Source organism: Tachypleus tridentatus, chromosome 11 (assembly GCF_004210375.1).
Source record: "Tachypleus tridentatus isolate NWPU-2018 chromosome 11, ASM421037v1, whole genome shotgun sequence".
NCBI lineage: Eukaryota > Metazoa > Arthropoda > Merostomata > Xiphosura > Limulidae > Tachypleus > Tachypleus tridentatus.
In genome coordinates, this window is record NC_134835.1 from 93,451,595 (window position 1) to 93,466,383 (window position 14,789).

At 35.1% G+C, this 14,789-nt stretch overlaps 1 protein-coding gene and 1 long non-coding RNA gene across 9 annotated transcripts in view; one reads left to right on the forward strand and one right to left on the reverse strand.

The window, feature by feature from the left end:
* The window catches only part of LOC143232783 (diacylglycerol kinase beta-like), a 234,384-nt gene that overhangs the window by 108,632 nt on the left and 110,963 nt on the right, over nt 1–14,789 (reverse strand). Inside the window, exon 1 of one of the 8 annotated variants that reach the window (XM_076468627.1) lies at nt 5,773–5,900. The exons of 6 other annotated variants lie outside the window; for them this stretch is intronic. The gene's annotated coding sequence lies outside the window, so the exon portion shown is untranslated. Of the gene's footprint in view, nt 1–5,772; nt 5,901–14,789 lie in introns of those variants that run through there. One more of the 8 variants, XM_076468630.1, reaches the window with a different exon arrangement.
* On the forward strand, nt 6,277–9,035 carry LOC143232785 (uncharacterized). Its single transcript, XR_013017733.1, has 2 exons — nt 6,277–6,414; nt 8,479–9,035. It is a non-coding gene; the product is annotated as an uncharacterized LOC143232785 (long non-coding RNA).

Genomic DNA, 14,789 nt, shown 5'->3' on the forward strand with positions numbered 1-14,789 from the left:
CATATATCTGTATATATAAATATAATATATAAATAAAACATTGGATTGTCTGAAAGGTGCATAACGCTCAGTAACAAATTAGTGGCTCCTTCAGTTTCTTCGTGTATTCAGAAAACTTTGTTGGTTGGATTTCTTGGATTTATTATTAAGCATAAACCGACAAAAAGGAATATATATGCTATGCCTATCACTGGTATCAAAACTCGGTTTCTATCATTGTAAGATTTCAAACTTTCCGCTGTGTTTTGAATTAAGCACAAAGCTACACAATGGGCTATCTGTGCTCTGCCCACCACGGGTATCAACCCGGTTTTTAGCGATGTAAGCCACAGACATACCGCTGAGCCACTGGGGGGCTTTCCGCTGTGTCTCTGGGAAGATATTCGGAAAACAAAAATAAACAGGTATAAAGTTTATAACTGATAAAAGGTTTTTTCAATGTTTGAGGTTCACATAAAAATTATTAGTTATATTAACAGAGGTGCTTCTGTGGAAGGGATCGGGAGCATCAATAACTGCTTGGCATCTCCAGCCAATGGAAGCGATTAGATGACGAATCACATCCTGTGGAATGGCTGTCCACTCAGCCTGCAAAGCTGCTGCAAGCTGAGGTAGAGTCTGCGGTTGAGGTTGTCGCCGTCGCAGACGTCGGTCCAACTTTGACTTTACGATTTCCATATTGTAGAAAAGTTATGACTGGCCACAACATTAATAGAAATCTCTTTGTGAATGATTGTTTTTATTGTGTACAAAGGGGCTGCTACATAAGCCTTTTTCTTCTTTGCCCGTCGTTGCATTTGTTTCTCAGAACAGAGCCAAACAAATCTTCAGCAGATAGCTAACAGCCCAGCTGACTGTAACTAGAACCTTGCTACTCTCAGACGACTCGTCATTAATCACTATTGTTCCCTCAATTACCTGCACGTGCAAAGTTCCGAGATGTTCCACTTACAACCTGTGCAGCCGCTGTGAATGCAATCACAATGGACATTTTGACAGCTCTTATTGAGGTAAATCCATCAATCAAGCTCAAAGATGCTTTCGCGACACTCAAAACTAGGTTTGGTGCTGTGAAGAACAGCAGTAGACGTAACCTTTCACTAGATCACTACATTAAGAACAAAGGCTTCAAACTCAAACTTTCATAATTTCATTTGAGAAAGAAAAAAGGCTTTAGCAGTTGCTTTCTTTGTTTGTTTGTTGTTAAGCATAAAGCTAAACAATGGGTGGGCCATCTCTATTGTTCCTACCATGGGTATTGAAGCCAGGATTTTAGCGTTATAAGTCTTCAGTTTTACTGCTAAGTCACTGAAATACTAATAATCAATTAGAGTGTTTGTGACCGCTGCTGGTATAAAGTGGTGTGGCTACTCTGAAATCCCGCGTTTCTTTGACTGCTCCTAACTCCCGACAAAAATACGGTACCGTCATATGGGTTGTATATATAAATACGACAGCTCCAAATAACAGTTACCTGAATTGTTTATTCTTTACCTTGTTTCCCAAAGTATTACTTTGCTTTTGATTTAGGGGGGGGGGATCTGTGTTAATAGAGACAGTAAAGTGTCAATAAGCAAAAATCCTGTAATTTCCATTATTGTTATGCTTATGTACACACATGCCGCAAATAACTTGATATTTGTAAAATCACTTAATATACTCTTCAAAAAAAAAAAACGCAAAAGGCAAAATATGAGACAAATTGTTAACAAGTTTATTCCAAATAGTTCTGTATGACATGTGTGAAACTTTGCACATTCACTGCTGAACATCCAAAGTCTGCAAAGGCGAAGTCCACGCTCACTAGGTGAAGTTTAACGTCACTCAACGTCAATAACGAGTATGCCCTCCGTGAGCATCAATAACTGCTTGGCATGGAAGCGATGAGATGACGAATCACGTCCTGTGGAATGGCTGTCCACTCAGCCTGCAAAGCTGCTGCAAGCTGAGGTAGAGTCTGCGGTTGAGGTTGTCGCCGTCGCAGACGTCGGTCCATCTCGTCCCAAAGATGTTCGATGGGGTTTAAATCTGGTAATCTGGAGGGCCAGGGAAGAACGTTGATGTTGTGGTGTCTCAAGAAGACAGTGGTGATTCGGGCTGTGTGAGGACGGGCGTTGTCATGTTGAAAAACGTCATTGACGTTCACCATGATGGGTTGCACATGGGGCCTAATAATCTCGTAGACGATTGCGTACGGTCTGCTCGGAAATCCTACGCAGCCCTGGTATGGTTGAGAATGTAGACGTCGCAGTGGTGGTCCTATCCCGAAGATGACGTAACCGGATGTAGCGATCTTGTGCGGGCGTGGTCACACGAGGTCTGCCAGATCGTGGACGGTCACGAGTTGATCCATGTTGTTGGTGACGATTCCATAGCCTTGTGATGGTACTTGGGTGGACATTCACAGCTCTGACAACATCTGATCGAGATTCGCCTGCTTCCAATCGACCAATGGCGTTGTTGCGTTGTGCTTCAGTCAGTCTTGGCGTAACTGTATTGCGTGTCGGTGGCTTAACCCTGAGCTATGGAAACCGAAAACCCGTCACTTTTATAGGGATTTTGCACATGTTACACTTGCAGAACATGCAGATCTCTCAAACAAATTTATTGGACACGCATGCGTTTTGGCAAAAAATCCGATGTTTTCCTCCGTTTTCAAAGTGCACAACTTTTATTGTCATTTTGGTTTGACAATCAGTGCCTTAACACGTGTAACATCACATACTCTGAGCTTGTAACGTTATTACATATATTTCTCTTTAAAATAGCAAAAATATCCCTTTTGCGTTTCTTTTTTTTTGAAGAGTATAGTTTTATTGATATAAGGAAGTCAATGATTGCGCCTAAATCATTACCTAATGTCAATAGCATATAATGTGAAGTTAGTAACTGGTTTATATATTATATATATATTGTATATAATATACAGGAACCTATTGATTTTGTTATTCAGTTACAACATATTGTCTGTTTTCAGTAATTCTCTTTAACGCTAATTAAAAAGAGTTATGGTGTGAGTTTTCCTTGCTTAGGTAGTATTAGCTTAAAGGAAGACAAAGAGACATCATTAGCTAAAAATTTAACAGCTATGACACTTCCTTATTTTGTTCCATAACATCTTTGTACATAAACATAAGTTATTGTTTAAAAGTATAATTCATGTATCTTTTATAACGGGCTGTACTCTCTCATTTGGTACTGTGCTATTCAAGCCTATAACACAGCCTTGACATTTAGTTTCGAAGAAACGAAGATGGAAAGCTAAAGTATTTTAACACATGTTTTGAAATATATATATATATACATATATATATCATTTCTTAATGTTTCAATAACACAAGACTTCTTAAGAGCATTTATAACACGTAGGTTATGTTTAATAAGAGTTCCTAGAAGATCCTATTTTAAAAAACCTTGCTGCATGACTTAACCTTGATAAACAAACAGAAGAGAAAAAAGTGTGACACAAAACCATGATGGACATGTTATGTACTGATCCATAACTACAAATAAGCGATAAAGTTAGGGACGCAAGAGCCATGTTCTGTTAAACAAACAATGAGCATTATTAGTGATATAGACTGTTTAGCTAAGAGATATAGACCAAGAGAGCCATAGCTGTCAAAGGATCGATAAGCAAAGAAAAGTTCGATATCTTTTTCCTTACATCCCTTTAAACTAAAGCATTATAAATGACGGGTGAGTGAGGAGAGAAGTGTTTCTACAAGAAATGTTTTTACAAGAAGTGTTCCTACAAGACACATCAATGTAATTGAACTAAATCTACACACCTCATACGCTAACATTTTTCTGCATACTACGTAAGTTTTTGTCAAAAAAGTTGTTACCCACGAAGTAAGATAAAGAAAATTAATAAGTTTCCTTTTCCAAATATAACATCTGGAAAGCAATATTTAAAATTCTATAAAATGGGGAGATAAAAATATTTCTAGTCTGAGTTGCGGAAACTGCTGAAAAACGTCACAAAAATGAAGATGTACCGTGGAAACGAAAATGTTACTAGAAAGAAAATGTAATTAACTTTTGAGCCAGACTCTCTCTATCGAAATATAATACTAATACGTGCATCATGTCTTATTATCATAGCAGTATTAAAAATAAATTTGAAAAAAATAACTGATGTATGGACAATGAATATACTACCAGCCACTAACAATTTAGGTTTCAATTAAATACAACAAGAAATTTCAGACATTTAGCCGGGCACGGTCAAGTGGTTCACGTCCCGTTGTTGCAAAAACACGCTCCGCCCTTTGAGGTCGTAGGTGTGCTATAAGATTCATGGTCATATTTAACTTCCCCTCGGTGGGCTGAACAGATAGCCCTTTGTGGCTTTGCTATACGAAAAAACACAAACACACATATTTAACTACATGGTCACACAAGAGTAGCTCGAAAATTTGTCGATTGGTGTTGTTGCTAGCCGCCTTTAGTTTATAAGTTCAAAATTAGGGACAACTAACTGCAAATAGTCCTTTAAAATAAACAAATAAGCGTTTGTAAATACAGCAGCTAACAAAATTTTGCATTGAAACACCTCAATCGTTCATAAATATATTCTTAAAGTGCAATAATAATCGAATGTTTCTGGTCAGCATCGAGAGTTGTGGTTACGCATTTAACGTCTGGGTGATCATTGGACATATTCTTCGTGCTAAAACTATAAATTTGGTAAACAGTATTTTGTTGTTGTTTTTTACAGTTATTTAACGTCTAATTGTGCAGACCCCCCTGTATAATACTAATAACCACAGAACATTTGAAGCCAATGCACACTCATGGTACAGAAAGATATGCGGTTTCAACTATTTCTAGTTGTAGAGATGGTAATATTCGTGTCTGATGACAATAAACAGACTATCTACATGAACTCCAACACATACCAACTCACCATACGGGTGATTCAATACTAGTGCCTCAAGCCTTAGGTCAGATCAATACATTGATAAAAATTCCCTCAACTTTAATATAAAAGATTATTCGAGAGTAGATTTTAGTACATCTCTTAATATTATATATTGATGCAAATTTCAGACACTTAGCAACGCGTCGCTCTCCTAACAAATTAAACACTGAATCAATTGAAAGTAAATTAACAAACATATTAATTTTATTATTTACTATACAAAGATAAAAACCAACAGTTCCAATATCGTATTGATCAAAATGGGGTATATATAGCGTTTTTTTCTGTTTTTTAAATGTAAAATTGTGAAAATTGTAAAATATACGAACTACTATCAAAGAAAAGGTATTTTGTATTATACAGCCATAAACATCCATATGTGTAATAAACATCCATATGTGTAATAAAATACAGACAAGGTTTATAGCGTTCGTAAATAGTTTAGTTCAAAAATCCTTGTTGGGGAGAGGGGAGGGAGCAAAAGTAATTTGTGAGCTCCCACAGGAAGAATGAAGGCTGTGCATCATGCAGGGCAATGATTTCTAATTTTAGAAACTCAAAAACTATTTTGGGTGACATACTAGAGAAAACTTATCAACACAGATATCATGAGATTTTTTTTTCTACTAACATAAAAGTGGGTTATACGGCACCTGTGTTTTAATATTATTATTATTATATATTTACAAATATTAAGTTTCGACTATTTAACTTCCTCCACGTTGGAACTTGTTTTGATAGAGAAGATTGTATGAAATCCATTACATTTTACAAAATAGAACGTTACTAAAACACAGTAATTATGTAGGGCTTTATTTGTACGAAAGGACTGTATTTCTACTTACACAGCGATAAGCCACACACGCCGATTCCAATAGTAACTTTGACGGTTTGTTTCTACCGCCACTTCGATGGTTTCTGTTTGAGCAGTTTTTGCCACGTTGGGCTTCGCCACACTAAGATAAGCAATTACTGAAAATTAAACACGAGAAAAATTAGCTTAAAAGTTCTACAAGAAACAAGAGTCACTAACACTTTGTCAAGGCGTTCTTGGATAACCGTTGCTGTGTCTTTTCATGAGAAGATCTGTCAGCCCCAGAATGCGTTCTGTGCCTTGGCTTTCGGCAAACCACACGTTAAGCTTTGGATGGAGGAAGAAAGTTTTACGTAAGTCGGCAGTGGCACGCGCCTGTGCAGCTCGAAGCTTCCGTTCTACTTGAGAGGTACAGAGCAAGGGTAGCTAGGAAAATCTGGACCCATTCAGCTAGCAGAGATGGGTGGCGTGTCGACTTCTCAATAGACAACGACAATTCTCAAGAATTTCATATGGATATTCATATGTCGTAGGCGTTGAGATCAATCTATTATTTGTGTTGGCTGAGGACTTTCGGGAGAAATCAAGACTTTGAAACCTAAATATTTATGTGAATACTTGGAAGTATAGGCGTGAAATTCAAACGTTCTCCAATATTGTCTTCTTCTTCACGGTAATAATAACGTTTTTTACACTTACACGGTTTGTGTTGTTAAGCAAAAACAGTATTGTTGCACCATATTATCATAATAGGATCGTTGAGTGTTTATTTCCATTAAAACAACAGAGTTTACATATTAACCGAACCGTTCATTCAGAATATAAATCATGTTTTATATCCTATTGGTGTTTTTATAAACAGTTTGTAAAATATAATAAACTGTTCAGTATTCTTTTTAATATTGTGCCTTAATATACGTACTTGTTTATATTTACATATCTATATCTGTAGTATATGACGTATGTATGGTAAAAGCAGGTTCAAATTTTCATAGGTTCACAAAGGAATCATAACGCGTTAGGTAAAAAAATATTAACGTAAATTCTTAAATTATTATTTCATGAGGTAATACTTTTGGATGATATATAGAGGTATATTGACAGTATCGTAAATCATGATTACTATGGGTTAAATTTATTTTATAAAACGGATTAATAAGAGTTAATACTACTTTATAAAACTCATTACTGCAGTTAATCGCACATTATAAAACTGATTGATGAGGATTAATCACACTTTATAATACTGATTATCGTGTTGTAATCGCATTTCATAGAACCGATTACTTATGTTAATCATACTTCATAAAACTAATTGCTGCTTTTATCACACTTTATAAAACCAACTGATGTTAATTACACTTTATAATACTAATTACTAATTTTTTATGACAGGAGATTCATCAAACTTTATAAAAACCAATTACTGATGGTTAGTCACACTTTATAAAACCAATAACTGATGGTTAATCACACTTTATAAAACCAATAACTGATGGTTAATCACACTTTATAAAATCGATACCTGATGGTTAATCACACTTTATAAGACCAATACCTGACGGTTAATCACATTTTATAAAACCAATTACTGAGAGTTAACCACACTTTATAAAACCCATAACTGATGGTTAATCACACTTTATAAAACCAATACCTGGCAGTTAATCACACTTTATAAAACCAATACCTGACGGTTAATCACAAGAAGCTTTTGTGAGGGACAACAAGGTCACTGTTAGACCACACAAAATTTTATTATGCCTGCATCCGGGGTCCTGTCCGTTTTGTAGCCAAATGTAACTACTGTAATTCCTGTTTCAGCAGGCACTGGTTTCAAGATGTGGCTTGCAGCTTTTGGCCCTCTACTTTGTGAGTTCTCTTCGACTGTATTTAATGGATTGTTAATTTTACTAAGAGATATGCCCAGTTTTTTTGCAATGACGCAAGTGTATCCTTTATTTTACCAATAAAAGTATTACTGTAGAGTACTCTGATGTGAATTTAGGGCCCATTGCTTTCCACAATACTCCAGGGTTAGGCTTTCTTGTTTGTGTATTAAACATTAGAGGTTCTGATTTTGAAATGTTGTGTTTTTTGGTGTTCATCGTTTGAAAATCTCTTGAAAGAAACATTTTTCTTCAAAAAGACTTATAGCATAGATCACCAGCAATAACACTACAGTGGATGCATTATATTGTCAAATAACGCTAAAATATAACTACTAAACATGAGGTTATAGCTTACATCTGCATACGAATATCGTTCTTATAAAATGTGATTAAACGTCTTTGGACACGTCAGAAGCTGCGAAATTAAGAAATATGAGAAGCTGAGCTGTGCAATTTATATTAATGAAATACTATAAGAGCTTCGTTATGTGTTCTATTTTACGGTTGTTTAAGACTGGTTGTAGCTGAAACGTTAGAAAAAGGTTTCTTACCCCATAATAAGTGTAATAAGTATATAACATACGTACTTATCAAAGCAAGGCAGTGTTAACGTATTTTACTAAATAAAAACAGTTATTAATATGCATGGAGACGTCACACATGAACCTGAAATGTGATTTCAATAGAAACATATACTGGAATTTTTAAAAAAATGGCTTTTAAACACTAGTAAAGTGTCCTATATTTATGTTATTTTTATTTAACCATGCACTTTATAGTTTATGTATTCCATAATTTGCTATAAAGTACCATTCAAACAGTTTCAAATTATATTTATTCCATAGATATTAAAAATTTGAACAGTGGTGATTGGCGAGGGTCTTCCAGATGATTCGTAGGCTGGTCCAAAATGCAAGTTTCATCAAAAGTAGCGTCATTATTTCCATTAATTCTGGTGAGTTTTTGTCTGGTGGCCAGCAAAGTCTGGTGGGATAAGACCGGTAGGTGGTGTGTGGGGCCTTTTTCCTCATTGAAGTGGTTCTCGAAGAAAACATATGAGAATCATTGAGATAGACGAAACACTATAATCGAAGTGAAAGCTGAGACATCAAATAAATATTTATGGTTAGTTATTCAATGTTTCTCCAGTATTCTCAATCTGGGCTTTGTATCTGATACAGAGTGACGAAGGTTGAAAGTAGGCACGCGCTCAACAGTATAAAGTGTATAAATATTTTAATGTTTTAGGCTAAAAGCAGTCATGTGTCAACAGCACGGAGTGCATAGTTCTTTTTTTTTTTTCTTATTACGGAGCTAACCTCAGCTCTAGAAGATTAGCTCGCAGCATAAACATATTTCATTTATCACATAAGATCAATAAAGTATATGAATACGTAACAAATACTTTGTGTATTTCGGAAGGTTTCCATTACTTAAACTGATAAATATAAACACACAAATACTTTGCGTTATTTCAAATTCCCGAAGTTCTTTTCGAGTAAGATAAACCGTTGTATTATTATGTACAAAATACCAAGAAGATATTCGCCAATATTTCTTTGAAGCTATATAGTTAAGATATTACAGATCTATAAATTTACATAAATCGATGAGAGTTGGGATCTCAGTTGGCAACTCTCTCTCTCAGACTGAGACGCCAAAAGTTTAAAAGAAAGGTACAGTGCTTGCTATCCAAAAGTTGTTAAATTCGACATTTACGTTTACTTTAAATACCATTTTGTATTTTCTATCATTTAACTTCTCAGAAATTGAATATGTTTACCATTATGTGAATAAATCGTGCAAAAATGCATTATTTTGTCTTTGTGGTCAACTGCCGTCAACTTAATATAAAAGAAAAATGAAATGCCTTACACTGATAACTTCTGTTTCGTTTGTTTGTTTTTGAATTTCGCGCAAAACTACACGAGGGCTATCTGTGCTAGCCGACTTAGCAGTGTAAGACTAGAGGTAAGGCTGCTAGTCATTACAACCCACTGCCAACTCTTCGGCTACTCTTTTACCAACAAATAGTGGGATTGACCGAAACATTATAACGCCCCCACGGCTGAAAGGGCAAGCATGGTTGAGTGCGACGGGTATTCGAACCCACGACCCACGGATTAGGAGTCGGGTGCTTTAACCACCTGGCCATGCCGGGCCAACTTCTGTGTTACCTCAATATATTCTTCTCATATTCGAGAAACTATAGACGTTTCTCAGTTTCTGCCTGTAGTTTATTCACGCATTAATACCAATCTCTAACTAATATAAATACATCGGAAAATACTATTACAGTCTAATATGTTTTATTTTGAAAAAAATGAGTTTATAAATTAACGGCAAAAACGATGCCTAACGTCTAATTAATTTCGCTGAGTAATTTTCCAAAATTATGAATAATTTATCGAAAGTTAATCTAATATAAACAAACCAATTATCCTGATTTATATATCACAAGAGAGGTGATCAGAACTAGTGAAATCCCTAGTTGTTGCATTAGAGAAAAAAAAAATTGTTTGTATAAGGACAAAAACATAAATTTAAAGCTGTGTTATACTCTTTAGCTTTACGTTCACCCCCAACTGATTCAGTAGTAAGCTTGAGATCTTTTTACGTTAAAATTCGTGGTTCAATCCCTGTGACAGACAAGGCACAAACAGCAAGCTGTGTAACGTTGTGTTTAAAAACGAGCAAAAATATTTGAAATCAATCGAAGTATAGCACTTACTTTCTTCTAAAACATAATAAAACACATAACCAGATTAAAGGAATTATTTTCTGCTAGCAAAATGTCCATGACTGTTAGGCTAACATTTTTGTGTTAATCTTCTAATCAATAAACATTTCCATAAGAAATTAATTTAGTTTTGATATTAAAGTGCTCATCTAGTTTATTACATGTATAGCTCAGATGTTTTTATTGCAATTCAAACTTAACTTTGAAAATATGTTTATGTGTTTATTTGTTTCTCTCTGGGTATGTATGTCATGATAAGAAATTTCTGTAGACCAAATACAGTTTGTTGAATATCTAACGTCTATTGCATAGATCATGTCTTTGTTACTAAAACAATAAGGCAAATAGTACTATATATTTAAGACTAGATCTTATAAATAACAATGAACAATAATAGGACAGAACCTTTAAAACGAAATATAAATGAAACGAAGCATATGGAAACTAGGTTGTTTGTTTATTTTGAATTTAACGCAAAGCTAAACGAGAGCCATCTGTGGTAGCCGTCCGAAATTTAGCAGTGTAAGACTAGAGGGAAGGCAGCTAGTTATCACCACCCACCGCCGACTCTTGGGCTACTTACTCTTTTACCAAAGAAGAGTGGAACTCGAATCCGCAACCCTCAAACTGCAAGTCGATCGCTTTAACCACCTGGCCATGACGGGCCATGGAAACTAGACAGACATATTAAAAGTATACAAAAACTGACAACGGTAACAAGTTTAAGAGAAGGACTCATGTAACAAAGGTAGCGAAATAAGCCGAAGGCGGACAAAATAGTAATGTAATTGTGTAAGGAAGGCAGTAAGGCAGCTTGAAAGATAACTGTAAGACATTTAAATTCTCTTTAAAAAATTGGTGAAGTTAAAAAATTACGATAAGCTTAGGATAGGGGATTAATATAAGAAAAAGGATCAATATAGGAATATTGTTTGTTTTTTGAATTTCGCGAAAAAATACACGAGGGCTATCGCCTGCCGTCCCAAAGTTAGCAGTGTAAGCCAACTTATAAGCTCTTTTACATACGAATAATGGGATAGACGGTAACTAAATAGCGCCCCCAGGGCTGAAAGGGGGAGCATGTTTGGTGTGACAGGGATTTGAATCTTCGACCCTCAGATTACGGGTCAATGCCCCTAACCATCTGATCATGCTAGGCCAATGAAGGAAGAACTATGAGACTCGTAAGAAGGACAATTTATTTAAGGAAGTCAGTAGAGCTAGTTCACTGAGAGACGTCAATGTAAGAAGGTGATTAAATGTAAAAACGAAAAGGTATCGCAGGTTGAAGAAGGACGATCATTATGAGAACGTTCGTATGTTCAGTTTAATATAGAGAGATAAGGCAAGTTTGATAAATACATAAGTAATACCACAAAATGGTAAGACAGGCGTAACAGTGAGAGTAAAAATAACCAGGATAGTGTAGGTAATCTCAGGAGGTGAATTAATATAATGATATTAGGAGATGAATAAACATAAAAAGAAAATAGTGCATGTTAAAATTAGATGCTCTGTAATAAGTTTAAGGAGGGTTTTAATTTTAAGAAGAGCAGTAAGACGAGCTTACGAAATAAAATAGATCAGAAAGACGGTCAGATAGGTAAAAAGGGTTAGACCAACAGAGAAAACATGATTACACAAGTTTGAAAATGAGGATCAATGTAAGTAGAATTATAAGTCAAAGCAAAGAAGAACTGTAAGATGTGTTTAACGTGGCAGGTAAGTAGAAGGTAGGCTTAAGAAAGACGGATAAATGCAAAAACACTGTGAGTTAGGCTAAAAGGGTAAGATCAATCCGAGGTTTGCGGATAGTTACCAGCTTAAAGAGATATCAAAGAATAAGAGCGGTAAAGAACGTCTAAGAATAATAAGATAGTTTTTATAGTATTTGTCATATAATTTGAAGTTGTACTTCTCATAAAATGGCGAAAACAATTACAAATAAATTGGAGCATCTACTGTCTTAGTAAAGAGAGGTAATTAATATCCTGATCTCTTCTAGTTACAACATTTTATAAAGTATAACGAAAAAGTTTCAGTCTCATTAAGGAATGGCTCGTTAAATATTGTAAGTTTGATTTGAATTTCGCGGAAAGCTACACTAGGCCTATCTGTGCTAGCCGTCCCTATTTTAGCATTGTAAGAATTTGAATTTCGCGCAATGCTACTCGAGGGCTATCTGCGCTAGCCGTCCCTAATTTAGCAGTGTAAGACTAGAGGTCAGGCTGCTAGTCATCACCACCCACCACCAACTATACGGCTACTCTTTTACCAACGAATAGTGGGATTAAACGTCACATTATAAAGCCCCCACGGCTGAAAGGGCGAGCATGTTTAATGTGACGGGGATTACGAGTCGAGCGCCTTAACCACCTATCTATTCCGGGCTCAAATATTGTAGGAAATAAAAACAACTCGATCAAAGTTGTTTTTTAAGACAGTTTTAGACTTAAGATAACAAGAATATAACGTTGAAATGTTATCAGTACAATAAGATCTTGTCTGTTACGAAACTTACCATAACTGCTCATTTCTTTTTCTTTTTGTTGTTGTTATCAAGTACAAAGCTACATAATGGGCTATTTGTATGATGCCCACTGTGCTGAGACTGGAGAGATCTTTTTCATTTAATTTGTCCAAAAAGTGAGTGTTGGAATGGTTGACATTTGGAGTTTAGTTTGGTTTGCTTCTAAAAATATATGTTTTAACAAAAATAAAGCCTGTCTAAATTTAGTAAATATTATTATGTGCGTTGATGTTGTTTCGTGTTTGATTAAAAAAAAAGAAAAGAGAGAGGATCAACTCACCAAGAGGAAAACAAGAGTCTGGGAAGTTCATGTGGAAAAGACTAGAACAAGCATGTGTTAAGGGGTCAAACTAGATGAATTAAAGACTTAATAGTAAACAAGCTTGGCTGATTATCACGCAAGACGGTGCCAGACGTTCCCAAATATTTTAAACAAAAAACATAAGTGGAGATAAGCACAGAAGAACAAACGGTTCACATGATGATAAATGGTGGAAAATGAGGATGCCTTCATATCTATAATTTAAGTAAAAGACGGAATTGCAATATATAATCTTCATAACATTTTATGGAAGTCGTACCTCTTCCAATGGAGGTTTGGAAAATGACTATGTCAAGGCTTTGTTTGAAGAGAAAAAACTGTATTTTTGGAGTGCGTGAATGAAAAAGACTGACTTTCAAGCGTTGTATAACTGAAAAACATGTATGCAATTGATATTTATTCATAGTGTATATATAGCCTGTTATCTGCAAGAGAATATAACATGAGTTTTGAATGATGTAGTTGAAAAGTTTATGATTGTGATCGCGGATAAAAGTGGTTCTCACATGAATATAATCATGCTGACTTGGAAATAAATAACATGAGAAGACTGTTAGATTTTTTAAGTTAAAGTTGAATAACCTACCTTTCCATCACTGATCAAGTCTGTAGCTAGTAGAATAAAATAACATCGAAATGAAGTAATGAAAAAAAACGTTTTAACATTCCTGAACAGATGACCTTTTAACACTAAAATCTGTTAAGTATAATCGTAAATTTAAAGTGAAAAAGAAAACTAAATACTTAAAAAGTACTTACAATCATTAACTTCGAGTAATAACATTATAAACTTCAAAATTAAGTCTAGGTTTTGAACTTTATATTAGATTCAAACAAAAGAATTGTTCTACTAATTCCATCATTAAAACGTATATTTTCTCCAGATAGATTCTATGTTATTTTCAGGCTGACCCACCAATATGTTTGTGATAAGTATCTGAGGTTGATCTGACATTCAAGCGTTATCTCTTCGTACGTAATATGTTTTATGTTTATCGAAGCTGATCTTATGTTCGATTTAAAAGTAAAGAAGATATATTTATTTCTGTTATGGCTCAATATCAGAGGGTTCCATGTTCGTGGGGCTTGTTATCGTGATCTGCTAAGCAATTCAGTTATGGAGATTAATCCCCTAGAAGGCCCGCGGGTTAAAGAAAATGACCAAAAGATGCTTAATCTATCGAAACGAAAATAAATCATTTTGGGCTTTTTTTGTTTTTTGTTTTCCACGAGTGATGAACGATGCCCTGTCTACAAGTGAATACATCTTATATATGGCTTGCCAACTAGAGTGATTCAAGTCCAAGAGTAATGTATAAAATTAATGAAATCCCAGGTAAGATCACATAAAATTACCTTATGTAATTATTATACACGTGGTAGTAAAATATGTTCTTAGACATCACTGTTTTAGTTCATTCTGAAATAACACAGTCATATGGATTGTCAACTCTGTCACACAGGACATAGGTGTGAATACATCTTCAGTCTTGATTTGCATGTACCTTGGAAGTTTTATTAACTTGACAATGGTCAACCATGTTCACTTCTTATTGTCATCTTA